The sequence below is a fragment of the Perca fluviatilis genome, chromosome 8, assembly GCF_010015445.1.
Source record: "Perca fluviatilis chromosome 8, GENO_Pfluv_1.0, whole genome shotgun sequence".
Lineage (NCBI taxonomy): Eukaryota > Metazoa > Chordata > Actinopteri > Perciformes > Percidae > Perca > Perca fluviatilis.
Window position 1 is genome coordinate 3,263,076 of NC_053119.1, and position 8,500 is coordinate 3,271,575.

The 8,500-nt window shown below is 40.7% G+C and overlaps 1 long non-coding RNA gene across 1 annotated transcript; it reads right to left on the reverse strand.

The window, feature by feature from the left end:
* Positions 1-4,265: 4,265 nt before the first annotated feature.
* LOC120564457 lies at positions 4,266-5,238 on the reverse strand. Its single transcript, XR_005640105.1, has 3 exons — positions 4,794-5,238; positions 4,556-4,694; positions 4,266-4,391 (listed from the first exon to the last, which is right to left on the reverse strand). It is a non-coding gene; the product is annotated as an uncharacterized LOC120564457 (long non-coding RNA).
* Positions 5,239-8,500: the final 3,262 nt, after the last annotated feature.

Consider the following 8,500-nt stretch of genomic DNA (forward strand, 5'->3'; position numbering starts at 1 on the left):
AAGTAATCACAACCCTGAGGTATTTGGCAACAGGGAAAATGCAACAATGCAGCAGTGATGACTTGGGTCTGTCCCAATCCTCCGTCAGCAGAGTCATCACCCAAACACTGACAGCTTTGTCACAACCTAATATTGTGACACAATTTGTTTCATTCCCGCTGGATGCCCGCACGTTACACACACATAAAAGGGCATTTATGGACATTGCAGGATTCCCTGGCGTTGTGGGTGTAATTGATGGAACACATGTGAGAATAATTGCGCCATCAGAGGACGAGGCTGTCTTTGTTAACAGGAAGAATTTCCACAGCATCAATGTGCAAATAGTGTTCAATGCGGCCTGTAAGATTTTGGACATTGTGGCTAAATGGCCAGGCTCCACACATGATGCGAGAATGCTCTCCGAGAGTGGCATCAGACAGCTTTTTGAGAGACGCTATGTGCCAGCTAATTGCAACTTGTTAGGGGACAGTGGCTACCCATGCAAACCATGGCTCCTTACACCTTACCTCCAGCCACGCCAAGGGCCCCAACTAAACTATAACAGGTAAGCCAAACAATACAAAAATCATGGAAATGAAATGCAAGCAATATGTTAGAGCATCCAAGTAGTGCAATATTTCCATCAAATAATTAAAGGTCTATATTCTATTGTAGGGCCCACAAGAGAACAAGAGCGGTGGTGGAGCGTGGCATAGGCCAGCTTAAGAGGCGCTTTCATGTTCTCCACGGAGAGGTGCGGCTGAGGCCTGAAAAAGTCAGCAAAGTCATCATAGCCTGTGCAATATTACACAATATTTGCAAGGTTAGACAGATTGCAGAACCTCTGGAGGATGGCGATGAGGATGAAGACAACGATGAGGATGGTGGTGAAGAAGATATTCACATTCCACAGGGGAACCTAGCCCAGAGTGGACTGCCTTACAGGGCAAACTTCACAAATTTACATTTCAGGCAAGCTGTAGCCCCATGTCATTTGAGAACTTGTGATGGTATTAAGAACTACCACAGTTTTACTGCACATCACCTGCAATTGTTAAATGCAAGACAGAGAACACAATCTCTAAATGGTTTATTTTTTAGGTGTTCAATTTTAAGGCGGTAGTACTCCTCCTGAAGGGAAAGGACTTTTTTTTGTTGTTCAAACACATTGTGAGTTGCAATCTTCTCTCCTGCAGGGATGCTGACGGAGCAGGTGCTGCGGATGGGAATGGGGTTTGATCCGCCTATCCTGAGCAGCAGCTGCAGATGGTTCGGGCAGAAATCTTGTCGGCAAACTTGATGGGCCCGGTTCTTGTGATGGCTCCATGCTACAGAAATACATAGGCCTAGTTTAATTATTGTTTTGATTAAATTAATTTAATACAATGAGCATGGATAACACATGAAATGGCTTCTGCAATGAATAAACACTGTTGATATGAATAACCCTGTGTCCTACCTTTGCTGCATTTCAAGGGCCTGCATCATTGACGTGTCAATGCCTGTTGGCAGACCGGTGACACTGACCTCAGAGTGTACCCGGACTTGAAAGACAGTGTCGGCCACCTGGGACAGCCGCTTTGCAGGTGGTCCACCCCCTAGAAAGAAACAGTCAATGAACACAGTACTTAGGCATGTAAATTAACTTTGCCAGCAGGAGCAAGTTGCCAGATTATGTGGTAGGCTATAGTATTTTGCTCACCTGTGAGTGAGGATTCCCGCTTGTGTGCTGCAATCTCATCTTTTGCCTTGGACTGCAGCACATACCACCTTTTCTCACAATCGTCGCCTGTCCGCACCACCAGTGGAAAAGAGGCATTGATAGTTTGGGATATTGTGTCCCAGGCGCGCCTCTTGCCTTGGCTAATGACAGTTGGGCCAAATTTTCCTCGTAACATACCTTTATGTTCGTTCACCAACTGGGCCAGCAACAAACCTTGCTCCTCAGTCCAGTTCGGCTTGCGATTCCTTTTTGTTCTCCATTTTCTGTGTTTGTAGGATATTTGTTAACAAGCCTTCATAAATAGACCAGCCAGCAATCACAGACATTGATAAAAGCTGAGCCGTGTTACCCTCGTTAAGACCACACTGAGTTGTAACGTTGCAATTTCTACTTCATTAAGGACAGCCCCTTGAGATAGGCCATCTTGTTTTCAATGGGGTCCATATGGGAGTGAAAGTACAAAATATGCCAGCTAGGATATTAATATGAGCAAATAAGACACAAATCATTATTTGAACAGGGTGTAATGAGCTTAAGTTTTCACATATTTTAGATTGTAATGTTAGGCTATAACCCCTACAGCTTACTTACTTCATTTTCCAGATATTTTCTTGAATGTGAAATATTATTTACAATTACAGTCTGCATAAGATTAGAGTGTATAATTATGTTTATTGATTTGAGGGTACATTGTTTGCTCATTATCACCAAAAGTTCATTTTCATCAAACTTGTAGGATCAACCAATCACGGCTTTTGAAATGATGACTCATACCTAGCAACGGGATCAACCACACCTCCTCACTAAGATAGGATTTTCCATCCATTCCTTGCTCAGAGTTCACTGAAAATGTTCTGGAATCACTTCTAAGCTAAAACTCCTGGCAAGGAATTTTTAGGTTAAGTTAGGAGCTCTCTGAGAGGATTCTCAGAATCTTTAGGGATACGGGCCCAGGGCCCGTATTCATAAAGAATCTTAACGCAAAGAGTAGCTCCTAGTGACGAAATTCTAAGAAAATTCTTAGAAATGTGGGCGTTTACTCTTAAAATTAAAGAAAAACTCCTAGTAAAGAAAAAAGTAATTCAGAAAGAATCTCAACCCTTAAAAGAGGTCTTAAGGTCAAAATTGTTAGGAGCACGGATGAGGACTTTTAAGAGGCTTAAGAGTTTCTTTAGCAGAGGAGAAAATGGCAGAAAGACGAAGGAGAAGAAATGTGCTGCAGACAATGGATGACAGTGAGTTAATACGACGCTATAGATTAGATCGTGCAGGGATTATGTTTGTGACTGATCTTATTAGAGACGCGCTAACATCTCCGACACAGCGCAGAAATGCCATAGCGCCAGAAATGAAAGTTATCAGTACATTACGATATTTGGCAACTGGGAAAATGCAACAATGCAGTAGTGATGATTTGGGTCTGTCACAACCTTCTGTAAGCAGAGTGATCACACAAACAATTACAGCACTTTCAGAACCTCTTATTGTTTCGCAGTTCATTTCGTTTCCACTGGACATTCCCACCTTGCAGGCTCAAAAAACTGCATTTATGAATATAGCAGGCTTCCCTGGTGTTGTCGGAGTAATTGATGGAACCCACATCCGAATTATTGCACCGTCGGAAGACGAGGATGTTTATGTTAATAGAAAGAGGTACCACAGCATAAACGTTCAAGTTGTTTTGGTGCAGATTATAAGATTGTAGACATTGTTGCAAAATGGCCCGGCGCAACACATGATGCCAGGATACTGGTAGAAAGTGGCCACGTGGCCTGAGACATCTGTTTGAAGGACGTCATATTCCAGCAAATTGCCACTTGTTAGGGGACAGTGGTTATCCTTGTAAACCATGGCTCCTCACACCTTACCTCCGTCCTGACCAGGGGTCACAGCTAAATTACAACAGGTAACAGTGACAACACATACACTTAATGTGTGTGGACTTCAAATTTAGAGAACAACAAATGTGTTGCAGTAGTATTTGTAGGCTACTCTACTTCCCATAAATAACCTACCATTTTGTTTTGAAAATATCAACTGAATTCTGTTAATTTTCATTAACTCACAGAGCTCACAAGAAAACACGAGCCGTAGTTGAGCGGGGTATTGGTCAACTAAAGAGGCGCTTTCACATTTTGCATGGAGAGGTGCGACTGGCACCAGAAAAGGTCTGCAAAGTGATAACAGCCTGTGCAGTGCTTCATAACATCTGTAAAGCTAGACAAATTGCAGACCCTCCCACGGACAATCGGGCTGATGAAGAGGATGATGAAGAATACCCTCCACAAGGGAGGGATCTGTCCCAAAGTGGGAATCCTTACAGAGCTCAGTTTACTAATTTGCATTTCATGTAAGTTACTGTGAATGTAATATAAAAACCGTGACTAAACAGACACACCTTAGCCAACATTTTCATTAGAAAGATATTATGAAGACACAAAAAAATATTATTTGTTATTAGTTTTATTTTTGAGTAGCTCAATTTTTAGTTTGTAGTACTCCTCCTGTAGATGGAGTACTGTTTTCTGCTGCTTTAGGACATCCATCTCCATCTCCAGTTTTTGGTCTACTAGGGATGGTGTTGGAGCAGCTGCGGTGGCAGCAGAAGGAATGAGGCGCTTCGGGCTGAGGGTCGCCCACCTGCGATGTCGACGGTCCCCATTCCTCTGCTGAAGGCTCTGTGCTACTGAAGGGAGAAAACATTTAATGTCTGTTATTTAAAATAAATGTAGGCCAATTTATTTCATTTTTTCTCCGTTCATAGAATGCCAGATAGAAATGGCCTTGCCTATGTTAAATAAAAATGTGTCTTTATATTGTGTTACTTGGCTGTTGGTTTATTAAAATTACCATTTTTGTAGTTCCACCAGCTGAATCATTGAGCTGTCTGTGCCCTCCTTCAAACCGGTGATACTCGTTTCTGAGTGACCTAAGATGTTAAAAACGGTTTGGGCTACTTGGGACAGCTGTTTAGCAGGTGGTCCCCCCCCTAAAAAACAATACAGTGGACCACATGTACAGTAGGCTATACATATATAATTGTTAGAGATAAGTTTGCCAGCGTACAAAAAAGTGTTATAGCACTCACCTGTGCGTGAAGACTCCCGCTTGTGTGCTGCAATTTCCTCTCTGGCTTTTGATTGCAACACATACCAGCGTTTCTCACAGTCTTCATTGGTGCGCACAAGCAGGGGGAATGAACCGTTAATAGTTTGTGCTATACGCTCCCATGTCTGCTTCTTGTCCCGTGCTGTGACACGTGCCACGTGTCCACGTGCTGTGTGAATTTTCCTTTAAGAATGGCCTTGTGTTCCTCCACTAACTGGGCTAACAGTAAACACTGTTCCTCTGTCCAGTTGGGCTTTCTCGCCCTTCTTGGTTTTGATTCCATGTTTGATACATTAAAACCAACATTCAAACCACCACTTAAATAGACATGCCATTAATCAGTGTAATTGGAAAGAGTGGAACGATTTTTATCATTCTAAGCCAATCAAATACCTTTTTAGGAAATTAACAGCATGGTAAATAAAAAAAAGGATTTATATACACATATATAATGTGTGTGTGTGTGTGTGTGTGTGTGTGTGTGTGTGTGTGTGTGTGTGTGTGTGTGTGTGTGTGTGTGTGTGTGAGAACGGTCAAATAAGGAAAAATTACACATGTAATTTCAAAGTGAAGGCTTAGAATAGACCCTTTACTCTTTTTTTCCTTCTTGGACAACCAACCAATCACAGTCTTCAAAAGATTGTGTCATACATGGCAACGGGGTCAACCCCGCTTCCTCACTAAGATAAAAGTTTTTGTCTTTTCCTTACTTAGAGTTGCTCTCAGATCGTTCCCGAATTGCTCTTAGGCTAAGACTCCTACATAAGAGTTTTTAAGCTAAATTAAGAGTTTTCTGAGAGGATTCTTAGATTCTTTATGAATACGGGCCCAGGTCTTTAAAACCATCTCTAAAATTCGACGGCATTCCCACACTTGATCTGAGTCTGCCTCAATTTGGCTTAACAGACACTAAATATCCAGACTGTTACCTGAATTCTGTATTGACCTGCCTGGATATATATATAGATATATACAGTACAGGCCAAAAGTTTGGACACACCTTCTCATGCAATGCGTTTCCTTTTTATTTTCATGACTATTTACATTTGTAGATTCTCACTGAAGGCATCAAAACTATGAATGAACACATATGGAATTATGTACTTAACAAAAAAGTGTGAAATAACTGAAAACATGTCTTATATTTTAGATTCTTCAAAGTAGCCACCCTTTGCTTTTATAATTAATAAGGGAAAGAATTCCACTAATGAACCCTGACAAAGCACACCTGTGAAGGTAAAACCATTTCAGGTGACTACCTCATGAAGCTCATTGAGAGAACACCAAGGGTTTGCAGAGTTATCAAAAAAAGCAAAGGGTGGCTACTTTGAAGAATCTAAAATATAAGACATGTTTTCAGTTATTTCACACTTTATTGTTAAGTACATAATTCCATATGTGTTCATTCATAGTTTTGATGCCTTCAGTGAGAATCTACAATGTAAATAGTCATGAAAATAAAGAAACACATTGAATGAGAAGGTGTGTCCAAACTTTTGGCCTGTACCATATATATATGGCCATATATATATATATATATATATATGGCTTTACATTAACTTTTTTGATCACCAGCCAACACAGCTAGTAGATTTTTAAAGTTACCAGCCAATCAGATTTTCCACTAGCCACGTTTGTTTCCTAACTAACTTTAATTTCGGCTCCTCTGGTTTGTTTGTCTCCGTTACGTTCGTCTTCTCTGTTTTAGCTGCCCAAACGTCTAAGCAGAATACACACCAATCTGGAAACAGACTTGTCGCATCGTTTCTGCAGCCTGCCGATTCAAACAGACGCTTCGCCTTATTCATCACTGGGCAAATTGGCTAGTAACTTTAAAATGTTACCCGCCAAAGTTAATTTTTACCTGCATTTGTGTGTCAGTTTAAAGCCCTTTTGTATATATTTATATATATATATATATATATATATATATATATATATATATATATATATATATATAAAACTATGTACTGTATATATATATATATATATATATATATATATATATATATATATATATATATATATATATACCATATAGTATAGTTCAAGGGTGTCAAACTCAACTTCACTAAGGGCAACTCTGGGAAAGGAGAATCGCATCAAGGGCCAGACATGTAGAGTTTATTTTCATGCTTTTATTTTGAAAAAGTCAAAAATCTTTGACTGTATTATTCCATGTCTCATATGGTCTTCTCACTCACAGTTTGGTCCACATAAAGCACTAAAAAAGGCAGCAACTAGTTCCTTAGAAATCTTAGAATTTAGCAAATCAAGCAAAACAAAGATTACATTTTAAAAGTCAACTCACAGCCAACCTGTTTCCCAGCTTTAATTTAGAAAGCTCTCTGCTTCTGGGGGGATTTCTGGGAGTCTCAAAGTCGGCAAATCTACCAAATTCTGCTCTAAGTGTGGTATAGTCGCCGTTTGAAAAACAGTTTTCTGTCTTTTTGTTTTGGTGCACAACTAGGCAGGCCGACATTTATCGTGAACCTAAACTGATATGCGGGCCGGATCAAAACCTGCCAATGGCCGGGTTCGGCCCGCAGGCCTCGAGTTTGACACGTATGGTATAGTTGAACAGATATTAGAGGAGGGGCATCTTTATGTGACATTGACTGTAAGAGAGTCTGAGTTGAAGATTATAGAAAAGAAAAGAAGTTTGTTCCAATATTTAACTGTCAGATTAAAGGAGAAAGTCTATCTAAATGACATCTGGTAAATATTGCTGCATAACTCTGAATAATTGAAGGACTTCATAGCGACACTAAGATATAAAATAAACAGAGGAGATAATTATACTCTGCCTGACACTGAAATAGATTAGAGAATAGACACCAGAACCACCCAGAATTTAAAAGACAGACTCCTCCTTAGGGGACAGTTTTCATCCTAAATACACGGTAGCTTTATCCTCTAAGCACAGCAGCACTTAGCTTTGAGTGACAAATTGTACCTCAAGGAGAGATAAAGCAACCCAAATCTTTTTAGGGCCTCCAGCGAACAAAGTCAATCCAGGACGGAGCCGAAAGCCGCTAGACTCAGCCACTAATACATTTCTAATGAACTCAGTTCGGTGACTGGGTCCTACAGCCACTTATGGACTTTATTATATTCAATTTAAACTGTCTGAATGAGAGATTCTTCATTCTTCTCTTGGACGACCAGTAACTAACTAACTACAGTTCTTCTATGTCGATTAATATAAACCAGAGATCTTCAACAGGGTGTCCGTGACCCCCTCAGAGTCACTGCAGGGGGGGGCCACAAACTTATTGTTGGATACTTTTTTGAAAGTTAAAATATGTCTGGAAAAATATACATTAACATGAATCTAACATATTCGTCGTCGATATGGACTAAATCCAAACACCAAAGTCACACAATGACACGCCGTCCCGGTCGCTAATTTGCTGAAACATGATCAGGTTTAGGTATCAGCTGGGAAATCAGTTGATATCACGATGATCAACCCGTTCTCACTCCCAACTCAGGGGCGTCGGACTGGGGAAGGGGACTGAGTACCCAGGGCCCTCATGTGAGGAGGGGCCCAAAAAGATGCTAGAATGAATAGCTGTGGATGCGGGGAGGGGCCCATAGAAAGTGCCTTTCTACAGGGCCCAGAATTTTGTGCTACGCCCCTGTCCCAACTTGTAAAATACTGACGCTTGATCAGTGTCTCTCAGT